The following is a 16,471-nucleotide window of genomic DNA, read 5'->3' on the forward strand; positions in this document are numbered from 1 at the left end:
TACCTAGTTCTACTAGTCAAGAAAGGCGTCTTATGAACTGTTTTTGACTTGGCTAGCCTTGAACTGTGGTCCTCCTTATCTCGGCCTTCCAAATAACTAGGAATATAGACTTGAATATAGAATTGAATGCCTGCCTTTCTTCTTTTATTTTTCCTTTTACCAGTTCTGGAGCTTGAATTGAATGACGTGTGCTTTTACTTGGCTTCTCTGCTTGCTTGTGCCTGATGCTCTACCACTTGAACCATACTTCCAATCCATCTTTTTTTTTCTGGTTATGTGGACACAAAGTTATCAAAGAATTCTCTATCCTGGCTGGATTTGAATCTACCCTTCTCATCTCAGCTTCCTGAGTCAGTAGGATTACAGGACAAACCACTAGCACCTAGCTTGCTTGTTCCTCCCTTGTTAAATATGAGGATGCAAATAAAAGAAAGCTACATCCTTTCCAAACTCTATCGCCGACCACGATCACCTTATTTGTGTATTTATGACACTTTTTGAACAACTATAGTCAGCAATTGTTGTTTAACCAAAAAGAAATCAAATACAGACATTTTACATTTGCATCTGCATACTATGCAACCCAAATGATGGAAGGAAGCTCCTCAGTCAGTCCTGTGCTACTGTGAATTGTGCTGTCATCATTGGGGTCATGAAAAGAAGGTGTGGGGGGCGGTGACTCTCTCACATGCAGGGACTGAATGCTACGCGTTCTGAGCATGTTCAGTTCTTCCTCAGTGGCGGCCTCCATGAAACCATAAGTCCCCAAGACCTAGACACACTCTCAGAAACTTCAACACAATCTTCCCAGCAACTACCAACCAACCAACCCGCCCTGGCACTTGGTCTGCAAGAACTCAGAGTCATCACCTCACCAAGCATTCTCCTCCACAGGATTCTCAGGCCATAGTCACACAGACCTCGTACAGGCCTGGAAACCATACCTCTCTGTCCTAACAGCACCCTCCTCTCGAACGCCAACATTCTCATCAGGGAGGTTCCCTGAAAGATAGAATCCCTTCATCTGTTCCCACTCCCTCCCAAGTAATGCCAGTTGCTTCCATCATTTTCCCAACAAATATTTACTGAAGGCCTGTTCTACACAAGTTGTCTTCTACACACTGGCAACTTGGTAACTCCTTTGTGGAGCTGGCCTGTGAAGGAAACAACATAGAGAAGGAGCAAAACAGACAAGTGAAATGGGTAAAGACGATGAGCTGGAGCTATTTAATGCTAAAGAAAACCCAGAAACCTGGGAGAAGGGGTCAGAGGGACTGGATTGGAATTTTAGACAGGAAGCCTGGATGTTGTCTTTGCTTCTGGCTCTTTCCATAACAAACTCAACAGATCAAAATCATTTCAAACTAGGATAGAACCTTATGGATTCTGGATCACATGTGATTTTTATAGCACTAGAGAGGGAAGATTTTGCCACTGTCTTGCTGGAAGTGAACCAGGCTTTCTCCATTTGTTATTTATGGTCATTACATGAAGGTCAATGGGTACATTTGATCCCTGTGTAGACAGCATATATAGCGTCACAGGTTATCTGGGCTATCAAACATGACACACCCTTCTGCCTGCAAGTTATTCTGGGCCCTTGTTGTCTCATTTTGTTTTTCCTCCAAAAGCAATGTTTACAACTCTTCAGGCATCAAACATTTGTTGTTTTTTCTTGTGCCCTTGGTATTTTAAAGTTCATGGCATATTCCATACTCTAAATTAGGCCTCAAAAATATCTGTGATTAAAAATTGATATAGCTCATGACAGCCTCTTTCTAGAATATAACCCCTAACTAATTCAAGTTCACTTGCCCTGCAGTTTTCTATTTATATCTTACAATTTCTGTGTATTTGAACTATAAATTATTAAGTGACATCAAGGTTTTTATTTTGATGAGAGAATATTTGATGAATTTGACAGTGTAATTACTTCAGATCCTGCTCGGGATTGCTGAGAAAATATTTAATTTTATTTACCTCGATGAATAATTAAAGTGTGCAAGTGGTAGGCTCCAGTGCTATGCCTTCTAGCTTCTTACTTCTATTTGCTTCTTGCTAATTAAAATAGTGATGCTTATGTGTGTGGTGGCTTATAGAAATAAATTAGCAAGGCGGGTATGGGGGGCTTGGTAGAATAAGACTTTACAAAACTAAAAGGAGGCAGGAATGAGGAAGATTATAAAAGCTTGGTTGGGTTTTCATTCACATTTTTCTTACAAAAGAAAAGGAGAAACCATTTTTATTTAGTTGGGCTCGGGAATATCCAGCCTGGAGGCCACATAAAGCGAGTGAAACCATGCTGTTTATGACAAGACGGACACAACTGCTTCTCCTGTGCTACTTACTGGCTACATGCCGTATTCTGCTGCCTGTATTGATAGTTGGTATGGCTCTTAAATGGTGTTAGAAGTATCCCAATGGTCCTTGGCCAAGAAAAGGTTCTGCACCCTTTCCAAATCCAAGAACTTCTCATCCATTGCCCTCCTCAGCTCCAACAGCAGAGGTGCCTGTCCCTGAAATCCATGCCACCAGAAAAACCAAAAGACAAGTCATTGTCCTATGTGCATTTTTGTTACCCAGCAAGATCACATTTTTATATGATTTCCAGTTGGTTATCCTAACATTTGTTTCTCAACCTCTTATTTTAAATAATAATAATTTTTTTAAAAAGTGGGGGGGGGGAGGATGCCAATGGCTCATGCCTGTCCTCCAACTCAAGAAGCGAAGTCTGAAACCAACCTGAGCAGAAAAATCTGTGAGATTCCATGTCCGGAACAACAGCAAAAATTTCCAGGCCCATGGTGTAACTCAAGGGTTAGAGTGGTCAGGCATGAATAAATACAAGAACCTGAGTTCAAATCCCAATACCACCAAAAACAGTATTGTTTTTTCAACATTTTTACCAATAAAAATGTATTGCATATATATATATATATATATATATATATATATATATATATATATATATATATAGAGAGAGAGAGAGAGAGAGAGAGAGAGAGAGAGAGAGAGGGCTGGGAGTTTGGCCTAGTGGTTAAAGTGCTTGCCTAGCATGCACGAAGACCCGGGTTTGATTCCTTGGTACCACATACATAGACAAAAGCCAAAAATGGTGCTGAGGCTCAAGTGGTAGAGCTCTAGCCTTGAGAAAGTCCAAGGACAGTGCTTAGGCCCTGAGCTCAAGCCCAGGACTGGCAAAAAAAAAAAAAAGAAATAATATGGAAAAAAAATACTCTGGAGAAAGTATTCAATTACAGATGCAAAATTTAGCCAGAAGAGCAATGGGAAGAGTCACTGTCTGACTCCAGAACTGTATTTTCTGATGTAAAACTGGAAACGTGGGCAACCTAGAGTACAGTTAGAAACATTTAATGAGTACCAACAAAACCAGGAAGTTCCGTAAGATCTACGTCACACACAGGAGGTACCAGCCACTTCTTAGGCAACTTTGTCGTGCCAGCCTGTCACATAATGCTTGGCATATTGTCTGTGCTCATTTCCAGGTTATTCAGTTATGGGTTGGATGGGTAGCTGATTGGCTTTTGGTGATTTCGTGACCAGCTTGAATGTTCCTAATTGCATCGTAAGGCCCCTATGGGCAAGAGAGTACCTGGATCCACTCAGCATATTGCATGAATACAGATGATGCTAACAAACATGAAATAAAATAATAGTTTTTATTAAAAGCCTTCAGAGTCTTACTGCCATGAACTACTCTGAGCTGTGCCAGGATTGGTAGGAGATTTTTCCCAGGGATATTGCCTGAGGCAGGGGCTATAATAAAAATTAAAAAAAAAAAATCCTGCAAGTGTGGATTAGTAAAGAACAGGGCATTGTTTAGGACCAGAACCCCTGAGGAGTGAGGTCTTTTTCAATCAAAGGCCCAGTCGCTGGCCTGTGTTCCACAAGCCCCTAGGGTCCAGCTCTCATTGTGTGGTGAAGCCACTGAGAGCAACCGGCAAAGGAAGATACCTCCTGCCCAGACTGTATCGATTAGCTGTTCCATCTGCCACTCTGTACACAGGCATCACCGGGCCCCCACTGGATGGAAATGTCACCCATGGTAACAGATCCTCACAGCTGGCCACTCACCACAGGACCCTCTGGGAAGAAATAATCAGATCCTGAAAAGAAGACAGCCCACACCCAGCTCAAGGGAACATGAAAAATAAATGTCTTTTCTGGTCTTCCTCTCTGACTCCAGCAAACCAGCCCCTAAACACCAGGTAGATTTTGCAAATTGCCCAGTCACAGAAGGGGACGGATAACCCACAAGGCAGGTGGCTTGAGGGTACAGTCTGTGGGTGATATAATCCAGAGACCTCTTGGGATGGTTCTGAAGTTGAAGGAAAATGTACCAAAGCCATGTTCCATCTACTCTAGGTTCCAACGCTTTCCTTGGGTCTCACTCTTCTCTCCCTCTCTTTCCCCCTTTGTCTTCCCTTTTATCTCTCCTCTATCACCTTCAGAGTTTCTCTCCCCAAAACAGTCTTCCTCCCATTATCCTCTCCATGAACATCTTTTCCTGAACACTCCCCAAACTATGCAAGATAGCTAAGATTCTATTCCTTGTCATACTTGGTCTTGCATTGTGCCAGAAAGCACCTGCGGTCCAGCAGGAATCTTGTTTGCCAAGTTGACTATTATATTCTCAGCACCGAGCACAGTGACTGGTATATAGCAGGTGCTCACTAAGTATATATTATGTAACTGAACAAATGTCACCAGGTGTAAAACAAGCCTTGTAAGGGCTCTGGACATTGTCAGATTCTAAATATGCCATGCTCTGAATTGCTTTTTTCCAGTTACTCAACTAGCGGAAGTAAATAGCTTATAAAATGGGAGAAACAGTTTGGAGGACCAGGATAATTTCAGAGAACTGTAGAAACAAGGAACTGTCATTTTCTGCTTCTTCCTCTTGCCTGTCCTCTCCAACTTCCCATCTTTCACTTCTCCTTGTTTGTCAAGGGCATCAGTTTCATTCTTTTAAACATCATAAGGAGCTCGGGAATCAAAATTTTACAACATTATAATCAAAGAACTTGGGACTTTCTATTACCATTTCCAGCTATAAAATCTCTTGGGGAAAAAAAAACCCTCTATTGGCCTGACTCAAGTATCATGCGTAGTCTTGGACCAACCAAAGTATCCAAAAGAAAAAAGTACATGTATCCAAACTAACCGAGATGAGACTGATGTAGGGAGAGTTGCAGGATAGATAAGACCTTGTACCTCCAGCTGCAAGAAATGCAAGAAAGGAATTCTGGGCCAAACCAAGTGCCACATATGGCAGAACAGAATTCTGTTCTCAAGATCCAAAAGAAATTAGAGTGCTTCCAAAAGAGTCAGTGAATAGACCTTTGAATTCTTTAATCTAGAGGTGATGCCATGCTTCTGTACCATATACTTTGGCCCTGTTTTCTCGTGTTCATATATCTTTTTCAAGAATGCAAAGTCACCTATTAGTCACATTAAAGTCCTACAAGGACAGAGACCAGAGATATGATCTTGCTTTCATCTTTTCAAACAATCTGTGTTACATCCACAAGAAGAAAATATTAGCACGTGCATGTGCTAACTTCTGCCTAGGAAGTTACTGTCTTTAATCCATATTATTGGACAATTACTTTCGAGTTTTCAGTCTACAGGTCTGGAATCACAGGTAGGCACCACCGTGCCTAACTAAAAGTGAGTTTTATTTGTAGATAAATAGTTTGCACCGTTTTTCTGATTACCGCTGGATAAATTCCTAAATTTCTAGGAGTGGAATTTCCAGGGTGAAAGCGCATGTCCATTTGATGGCATCTAAGGGCAACACTGCCTTTCAGGAAGATAGTGTGCATGTATAGCACTCTGGCTGGTAATTGAATTAGCTGTTTCCTCAAAATTATTCTGTCTCAAAATTGTTCTCCTTGAACTGAAGAACCAGTGTTGGGATGACATAATAGAGCTTGCTGATTTAGGGTCCTTCATAAAAAACAAAGCTATGAACCATTTCTGCTCCAGCCTGTGGCTCAGCTGTGCTGGTCTTCTTTCTGCACCTTAAGCTTCTCAATGGCCCAGCGTTTTCCACACATTGGCCAGAGCTTTCCTTTCCTACCTCTATAGTTTCATTCCTGGGGCAGTGCTCAGCTATACGAAGACTAGTGAAGGTGGCTGGAGATTAAACACACTTCAAATAATGATGGCCAGCGTATCTGTCACAAACAAGGCCTATTGTGAAATAAATACAAACGAAGCTCATATTCTGGTTGTGCTACGTAGTCTATCACTCACTTTCCTTGAAGAGAAGGAGAATCAGAATCTGAGGCTGGCAGGAAACAGCATGAGACCCTGTCTAGCAATCAAGAAGCCCAAAGGACCAGGGGTTTAGCTAAAATGCCAGAGCACTTGCCTAGTGAGTACAAGGCCAACATAAATATAAATAAACTTGAGGGTATAGAGGGGGTACGGACAGATGTGGGGAGGCTAGAAGGGGTGACACTGATCAAAATAGTTTTGCAGTGACTCAGGAGGCTGAGGTCTGAGGATTGCAGCTAAAAGGCTCTCATCTCCAGCTAATCATCAAAAAGTCAGACGTAGAGCTGTGGCTCAACTGGTAGATCACCAACCTTGAGCAAAAGAAGCTAAAAGATGGAGCCCAGCCCCTGAATTGAAGCAATGAACTCAAATGAATATGTTAAAATTAAAACGCCTTTATGCAACTACTCAAAGGTGCTCAAATATATATATGTGTATACAATTAAATATAAAGCACTGAGGCACATTGCTTTAAATGAGATGATGCTGATAATTTGAGCATTCATCATCTAGAAACCATCTAAATAAGAGCAGCAGAACAAGCAGGGGTAGGGGGAGTGGAACTCAGTAAGCTCTTTTAAACAAATTCCAGCCCCACTCAAATATATATATATATATATTTAAATATATATACATATATATGAAAAGGGGTTTCATGATTCCCAGGAACTGGCCTGAGACAGAGGGGTTCAGGTAAAGTCTGTTCGTGTTACAAACAGTAGCTGAGAGATCTAGATGATACTCCACATTAGAAAAACTTGTTTTAATCCCCAAAGTGGGAGTTCTATAATGAGTGAAATTCATTACCTTAAACTCTGGGCTATGAGATGTAATTGCTAACCTCTGCTGCTTTGGCTTAGGGCTCCCTTCAGTAAAATATATTGTTTGGCATCAAAGTTGATGTGGGTTAGGGGCTAAGCGTGTTCCCCTCCATTCAGGTTATATTAATATAACCAAAATCGATAACATGCCATAGCTTTCAGAAGTAGTAATAAAATTGCCTAAAATATTCCCAGAATACATCTATAAATTATTTGTTCAATGTACTTATGTTAAAAAGGTTGTCAGTTACAATGCTCTGGCAGACTCTAAAATTACAAGCCATCGTATTTGTATTTGATAAAGCTCTCGCTGTTTGGGGTCAGAGGGGGTTATGTGGTGGGGAAAAAAATCATTATTTTCCCTAATAAATAAATTACTTGCCTATATTTCATGTATCACTCAGGCCAGCCAGTATTGAAGGCTTAGATAATAAATAACAAATAGCTCCATTCATTCGTTAATAATGATGATCACTAAAGGAGCGTATGTATGTGCATGTGTGCGTGTGTGCATGTGCATGTGTTCCATGTGTGTCTTATGAATTCTCCTTCAGACTCTTATGGATAACAGATTCAATGGTAGAAATCTGAAATGAAACCAAAAGTCTTGCCTCCAGGATTGTTAACATTTTAGTAGGTTAAGGACATCTTCTAGTACCCAGAGACTTTTCTACAGGGCCAGTGCCTAGAGTTTTGAGGCCCCAGCTGGGTGACATTCTTGGAAGATATAGGAATAGCTAGTGAATTTAACCTGAGTTTTGCTAATGAATCCTTCTTACAAGGAACTGTTCTCGCATGGGGTGCTGAGGTGGATAGAATACTAAAAGCCAGGCCCAGTGGCTCACGCCTGTAATCCTAGTTACTCAGGAGGCTGAGATCTGAGGATTAAGGTTCAAAGCCAGCCGGGGCACAAAAGGACCTGAGACTCTTATCTCCAATTAACCTCTAGAAAACGGGAAATGGGGCTGTGGCTCAAGAGGTAGGGTGGTAGCCTTGAGCTGAAGAGCTCAGGGACAGCATCCAGGCTGAGTTCAAGTCCGTGACCCACCAAAAATAAATACTAGAGAGAAAACAAAAAGAAGGGAAAAGACGACACCCTAGACTCTTTCCAAAACCATCTTCTTTAACTGAGCAAAAGGTTAATCATATTTATTGGGGGGCAGTTCCTTTTATCCAGAAATTCACTAATCCAACCAAAGTATCTTCTACCATACTGCCTCATCACTCCCCACCCCCCCATCACTTTGCAAGGTCTCTCCTTTTATGATTTGAGGCAGGCAGGACAAGGTCCACTCAGAACGCCGGTCCTAAAAGAAGCCAGCGAAGCTATACATTGACCAAGCTCTAGCCCCGTGGTCAGGGAAACATCCAGATCTAGCACTAAGTTACCATAGAGCAAAAGCCTATCAGCCTTGCAGTAGATCCTGAAGCAGAGGGATCTTCTGTCTACCCTTCCCTTCTTCACACACCAAGGCTGAGCAGAGGGCTTGGCAGTCCCTCTGGAGACACCTTACATGTAAGAGGACCTAAGCCCTGGGACAACTTTTTCATCATACGTTGTATATTTTCCCCCCTCCATTATTTAGCTGCGCTCTAAAAAGGACACTCAGCTCTGAAAATACATATGAAAAAAAGGTGCCTGCTCCAATGACCTGGATAACTGGGCCCTAGAATGTTGGAAGGGTCAAGTACTGCCCATCTTGTAGGGTCTGCTGCAGACTTCTTTATACCCTGGGGAAATGGCTTCTCCGTCTTTGGTCTCTTGGTTATGTGGCCCTCTCCATCAGCTGGGAATGTGGAGCCGAGCACAGCAGGCTGCCACACCAGGAGCTTTGTTTAAAGAGCAGGGTCAGCTCCTTGCTGTGAGCAGATTTTCCTGTGTACAGGCAGGTTTCTGTTCATCTTTCAAGTTCTAGCAGCAAACTCAGGCTACCAACATGTGCCGCCCAGCTGCTCGCAGTGCCTGATTTATGAACAAATCTGCATATAATTGTGATGGCTTCTTTTTTTTTTCTTAGTTGATTTTTTTTCTTTAAATAAAATGGTTGAAACCAGGTTGCATAAAGCCTCAATTCTAAAGTCATATAATTTTATGGACAAAGAGTGGGGAATGGGGGAATTGTGTGGAGTTCTTTTGTATGGCACCTGAACTCATTAAAACCCCAAATTCCATAATTTTACACTAGCATGTGCCACAACTGAACAGCCTAATTGTTGGCCGGCTTTATGGGATCTGCAAATAGGGCAGGAAAACCAGAGAACAGGTGAGAAGGGCCACACCAGGGTTTGGGGCCAAGTCCTGTCAAGAGAGGGCAGCCAGAATAGAACTGCACGATGGCATTGTAAGCAACTGGACTCTGCAGAAAGCCAAATAGTCTCAAAAGTTCGTGTAGGGCCATGGTGCACTTCAAAATAAAGAGATCCTTAAACCATGTGTCTTCTTATGGTGGCCATCTAGTTACAGTTGCTGACTTTAAGCTTGAGTACTAGAGAATGAGGTAAGAGTACAAAAGTAGAAATCTTATCTCCACCTATGTATTAACAGGTTCCTGGATACGAATAAAGATGGGGGCTTACAATTTACCATCTGTGCACACGTGTGTGCACAAATACACACAGACAGACGGACACACACACACACACACACACACACACACACACACACACTTGTTTGGCTGGCAGTATATCACAGTTCTTCCCCAATAGGATCTGGTGGTTTTGAAGTCCCAGAAAAGTCATGGCCACTTAATTGTCAACAGAGTACAAATAACTGACTGACCAAATGTATTGGGAGTTTCAGTATTCTGGCTTGCTGTGCCCACAAAAAGGATATGAGTCTCTTTGGAAAGGGTGTTAGAGTGTGGTGACTGTGAAGGACTCAGCGATATGCCAGAAGGGAGAACTTTCCAGAACGTTTTCTTTCCTTTCACATTAGCAAAGACATGACCAATCAAGCCCCAGTTGTCACACCTAGTCTCGAGACTGGACCACCAAGTTGCACTTTTCCTTAAGGAGAAACTACTTCCAAGCAGGGTGTGCTACTCAAGAGGGCTGAGATCTGAGGACCACAGTTTGAAGCCAGCCCAGGCAGTAAAGTCTGTGAGACTATTTCTAATAAAGCCAAATGTGGTGCTGTGGTAGAGAAGCTAGTGGAACAGCAGTGCTCAGATCCACAGTTAAAGCCCCAGGACTGGGGCAGGGGAAGGGGGAGACGGAGGCAGGGAGGGAGGGAGAGATCCACTAAATCAAAAGGGGTTGGAAGATATCAAATCATCAAAAAAAAGCTAGGACAGAGGGAGGGAAGGAAGGAAGGAGGGAGAGAGGGAAGGCTAGTGATAACTAGTGATTTGAACACTCCTTCCTATCATCAAATCTCTAGGAAGAGACCATCATGAGGTGACCCTGGGCTCCATGATTACAGTTGGAAGTTGTTGAGAACATAGCTAATGAATATTGTTCCTAAAGGACATCCATGACTTACCAATAAACTGGCGAGGCCTAGAATTATGTACCAGTCCATACTTCCCAAGGATAGCTGGCCAAAGCATTGCCTGCTCAGCCATGTGTCAAGTAAGCAATGCCAAGTTCTTCAGAGAGATCAAAACTAGAGGGCTGGGACTATTCTGCCTACTCTTCTCACTCCATGAACAGGATGCCTCGTGTGAGGAACTTGCTGACATAGAGTGTAGGCCAGAGGGATGTCTACAGTATTTAGGGGAAACCACTGGACACGTATTTCTATGTCTAGCTTTGCTTATTCCATAATCAGACCCTGAATACCAAATCCTTATGGGTCACCAGCCCTCCCGCTTTCTATTCATTGGTCTCAGATTGTGCCATGATTTGCAGGTTCCTTTCCTGTACTCACCTTACTGCTCTAGCCACTGACCGGTTGATGACTGCCTACGTACTTAGCATAAAGCATGCTGTATTCGTTGTGTCATTCAACCATAGTGACAGCCTGCAGCCTAGTGTCAGCCTAGGTTATTTCCATTGAGCTTAGCAGATCAGGATACTGAGGCTCAGCAAAAAAATACATTTGATTTAAATTCATCTTACTGATGTCACCATGTCACATAGTCCCCAATCTTGCTTCAGTTCCCTCAGCCTCCCCAGGTCCAATTCCTACAAGCTGTGGCTTCTTCAGCCAACCATGCTTCCATTTCCCCAGTTACCTGCTCAGCGACAGTATTGAATATGAAACTGTGTCATAAAGCAGGATTAACCAAATGGACATGAACTCTTATTTGGGTGCGTGTGTGTGTGTGTGTGTGTGTGTGTGTGTGTGTGTGTGTGCGCGTGCGTGCGTGCGTGCGTGCGTGCGTGCGTGCGTGTGTGTGTGTGTGTGTGTGTGTGTGTGTGTGTGTGTTTGTTGTCTGTAGTTCTATTTTGGTCTGGTTTCTCATTCTGACCTAGCCTTTTTTCCCCTGAATTACACCTGAAATTCAGACTCCATAGCTACACTAAAGCCCACCATCAGGGTTGTCCTTACACGAACCTGAGTCGCGCCTTCAAGCTCCTGGTCTGAGTTGCTTTCAAATTTAGAAATAACCCAAGGCCTGTGCTAGACCCAGGATGACGTGCTGCCTTGCTGGGCGAAATCTTCAGGACATATCCTCTGTCTTTTCATCCTATGGCCTGGTCAGCTTGCCTCTACGACCATCCAGATCATGCCCACTGCATAGGAAAATGCACTCTCAAAGCCTGAAAACACCCTATCGGTCCAAGGCCCATCTCACCATCAAGTCTAAGTAACATTTACTATTCTCCTGACACTGCATTTGCCCTTTCACTCCCTCTCGGTGAGATCTACAGAACACCAATCCCCAGGAAGTGGATGAAAGAAGCTAAGCTGAGAATGTACCCAAGGCCACACACACTCACAGGCCAAGGCCAGAATTCCATTGTACCTTATGCTCTTAGCTTTCACATGCAATACTCCACGATTCAAGAGATCATTAGTTTATTTAAAGTTAGTCTCTGTGATGAGTGAGGGCTTTGTAACTCTACCAGAGTCTCCAGACATCTCCCTTGATTCCCAAGAGAATGTGCAGTCAGCCTGGGCACATTCCTTCAACAGGGGGACTATACATAAAGCAGCCTTGCACACACACACCACCATTTTGGTGACTTAGTTTACTTTTCCTGCAACAGAGCTGTTCCCCAGGCACTGATTTCATAGTTAGTCTCCCTTAGAGAATGGAGGACACCATAACACACCTCCAAGATAGGGGCTCACTACCAGGTGACCTTCTGCATAAAGGACAAACAATACTATGAGGCCTTTCCATTTCTGGTTGATGAGAAGGTTCTGCTCCCTAGGGTTTACTAACACAATACTTAAATGTCTACCATCTCCCATCTAGACTCTGTGCTCCTTCTAGGGTTCCTACACATTAGTACATTTTCTTAGAAGAAAAAAGGAGCTTAATAAATCCACACAAGTTAGAGAAATGGCATACAATAGCTGCACACTTGTAAGAGGGTGGATGCCGATTCTACGAATGCACAAGCAGGTATCCTGACTTTTGACCTCCCAAATGTGGCCCTGCTTCATCCTTTAAAAAATCCTGACTCTCAATTTTCTTAATTGTCATGACTATCAAATAAAATAATAGACTGGGGAAAAAAATCAAGTCTTTTGAGCCCACATTCCAGATGCCACTGCCTTGAATGTGGGCTAGGACAATGATGCTTAATAAAGGCTAAGGACAAAGGGGAAGGGACAAATAGAGATTTGAAACACACTGTGCCCTTACCAAAGCCTTACCATAGGCAGTTACGGGAGAAAGAAATCTCAGCATCTCATCACATAAGGGACCATGAAGACTTCTGAGTGAGAAGTAGCTCAGTCCCTGGCTCCTTTTATTACAATCCTTTCTAATTTAGAATTTGTAATGAATGCGAACAATAATCGGTTTGTAAATACTGTTTTTAAGTTCACTCGAGCTTTCCAGACATGTTCCTTCTAGGTAACAAGTACATGGCTCATTACTCTCTCATTAGCAAGATAGAAATAAAGACACAAAGGGAGGAGAAAGGAAAGAGAAGAGAAAAAAAAAACAAAAACCACCCTCTCCAAAAGATATAGTTGAAGTCTAATTGCCTGCAAGGAACTCTTAATAATGTTTACTAATGCCTTTTCAGCCTGCCAGTTTTCTAAGGCTCATTCCAGACTCCAAGAGTGACGTCTGTGGACCCTGCTGTGAGCTTACAACACCTCAACTCTGGGCTTGGCAGAGTTTTTAGCCCCATCTTATGTTCCCACAATGCAATCGCATCCACCAGCCTTGGAAAGCAATCTTGGAGCTCTGGTCTTTTAAAATTTAACCGAGTTGGATTCTACGTAGACAAGACACAACACTATCTCAACGAAGCTCACAAGATGACAAGGTTTTGGACTTAATTCATTGATAAGATGTTGCAAGAGACCATCTCCCAGAAATTCTGGGTGAGGCCAATGATCCATCTGAAACTGAGACCCCTCCTTCATGTAATCATTCCTCATGGCCTAGAAATTTTAAAACAAATTAAAAAGGTTTTACAGAAGCATCTACGCCAAATATGAGTTTCTGGAATCTCTGTGCTATTAAAGCAACACACACACACACACACACACACACACACACACACACACACCCCCCATAAAAACAGCCAAGGGAGTTCAACAAGAAACTACAGTGCTTGGGGGTTGGGGTGGGAGGGTAGGGAAGAGGTGGGATTAGAAAGACAACCCAGGTGAGACATAGGAATGGTATTTAACTAGCTTTTGCAGAAAGATCTCTGCGTATATTCGCATCTTCCTGCTGGTTGGCGACGGGGCGGAGGGAATGGGGCATTCTCTCTCAGCCAAGCCCTCCCTGTCTAAGTTGCCTTTCTAAGTCTTTCTCCTGGGCTCCAAAGCAACTGAAACAGACTTCTTAAGCCTCTGGGTTCAGAGCCATTTTCACAATAGATTCTGCAGAAATGCCCATTAGGAATGAATTTACTCTATTTCCTTTATGCTGGTAACTGCTTCCATGTTTTACAGTGAAAAGGAAGAAAGGAAGAGGAGCCCAAATCCCCGTGTGATTCTAGTGAGAATATCAGGACTGTGCCAAAACTTGACAAAATTTCAAAGCCTGGCCAGATGCCAGTGGCATCTGTAATCCTAGCTATTTAGGAGGCTGAGATCCGAGGATCAAGGTTCAAAGCCAGACACAGGCAGACAAAGCAGATTCTCCAATTAACCAGCAAAAAGCAGGAAGTGGAGGTATGGCTTAAGAAAAAGAGTGACCAGCCTGGGGAAGAAAAAGCTAAGCAAGAAGGCAAAGCCTTGAATTCAAGCCCAGTACTGGCATAAAAAGAAGTCAAGGAGCATTTAATCTAATAATCAAAATTATGTATGCATGGGTATCCTGTTGATAGTCTGTCAAACTTGTGATGAACGATGAAATAAATATGTAGATATTCTTAAATTATTGTGCATTCACATCGTATTTTTGCTTTCAACTATGTTGTTAGAGCCAAGATTTTTCACATCACTTACACTATATTGATAGTAATGAGTAAAAGACTTCAATGTAGTTTTATTCAAAGGACAAACTATTTGAGCAAATTTTTACCTAAAACTCTTAAGTACTGGTAACTTACAATCAAAACAGAAAATCTTTATTCTTGTAAAAAAAAAAAAAAGCTATTATCAGCCTTAATATTCACATTAAGTATTAAAATTCAAAGACAGGTTAATTACATTAATGATGCCAGTGCTTTAATATCACCATTTAAAGCATAAATATTCCTTTAAAATTTTTACCTTAGATCTTATTAACTTTTTATAGGCATGAAACTGTTCACATTCCTAGCTTGAATTCCACACTGCTGTCAAGATTCAGTGCCACGCTTCGGGTCTGTTCATTGCTAAATAAATGCCGTGCACCACCACATATAAAGCATAATACAATCTCAAAGAAACTGCTTGGTAGATAGAAAGCATATGTCACTGGTCCCTCTGTCATCTTGCATTTGAGGGGATCAAGACTTGGGGCAGGGGAGGGCCTTCTTTGACGGGATTTCTTAATAACTGTGAGGAAGGCTGTGTAGCTTCGGAGAGACTTGAGAACAACAGAGATACACCAGGTATGGATCTGGACTAATCATCCCCAAAATGAACCACAGAAGAAAGAACTCATCGCATCTCACAGTTATAGGGAAAGAGTAACCGACAATGCGTGTAATAGCTAAGAATAATTAGCATCAGCAGCTGAATCATGCTTCTGAGGGTCGTCATTGATGGCTCTAGCTAATCAGTTCCCTAGATTCTCTCCTCCTTATCTAAATCCCCCACGTCATAAAACTGAGCTTAGCATCTCCACTGCCAATATCTCCCCTTCCTTCTGTCCCTACCATCCTTGCAGCACTGGTCATGTGGCAATCACTGTTTTTTCCACTTATCATGTTTTGCCCCATTTAACCTTTAGATCAACCTGTAGGGCAGATACCATGGTTATCCACAATTTACAGAGACAAAACTCGGATAAAGTCTATCAATTGGCATAGCTGGGATTCAAATGCAATTCTCTCTCTCTCTCTCTCTCTCTCTCTCTCTCTCTCTCTCTCTCTCTCTCTCTCTCTCTCTCTCTCTCTCTTACCTCCCCACCAGGCTGACTCTTGAAATCCACTTAAATTCTTCAGATCACTGTACACCTTCTAGCACCATGCTGTGATGGGGCTTTCTGGAAGATCTAAGAATATCAAGATAAAGCCTCTGTCTTTACACTGCTTTAATTTACAAGGAAAAGCACAAATCGTACATACACAATGAAGAATACAAGCTCTATATGAGTTCACAGTGAGAGTGCGTGCGCACGTGTGTGTGTGTGTGTGTGTGTATGCACACGCATGTCAATACTACAACCTAAACTCAGAGCCTCAAGCTCTCCATTTTTTTTTCTTCACAGCTAGTGTCTATAACTTGAGCCCTGTCTCCAGTTTTGTCTTTTGCCGATTAATTAGAGATAAAGAGTTTCAAAGATTTATCTGGCCATGATGGCTTCCAACCACGGTCCTCCAATTTCATCTCCTGAGTTCTAAGATTACAGGTTTGAGCTACTAGCCCTGACTGGTATTATGAGCTTTTGACAAGATAAATGGTATGGACAGTAAGTACTCTTAGAAATATGGGGAAAGGCAAGGTGACTGTGAACTCGACTCAGAAGAGTACAGCAATACTATGGGATACGGCTGTATACACACACGTGGGCAATGGTTCCATTGTCTTCTGTATTTACTCCATGTATGTGCTGATAACTTATCATGTGCCTGGAAATACACTGTGTCCTTGGCAAACTAAGAGGAATGTTTTTCGA

Source organism: Megascapheus bottae, chromosome 29 (assembly GCF_031878675.1).
Source record: "Megascapheus bottae isolate mThoBot1 chromosome 29, mThoBot2.hap1, whole genome shotgun sequence".
Taxonomy (NCBI): domain Eukaryota; kingdom Metazoa; phylum Chordata; class Mammalia; order Rodentia; family Geomyidae; genus Megascapheus; species Megascapheus bottae.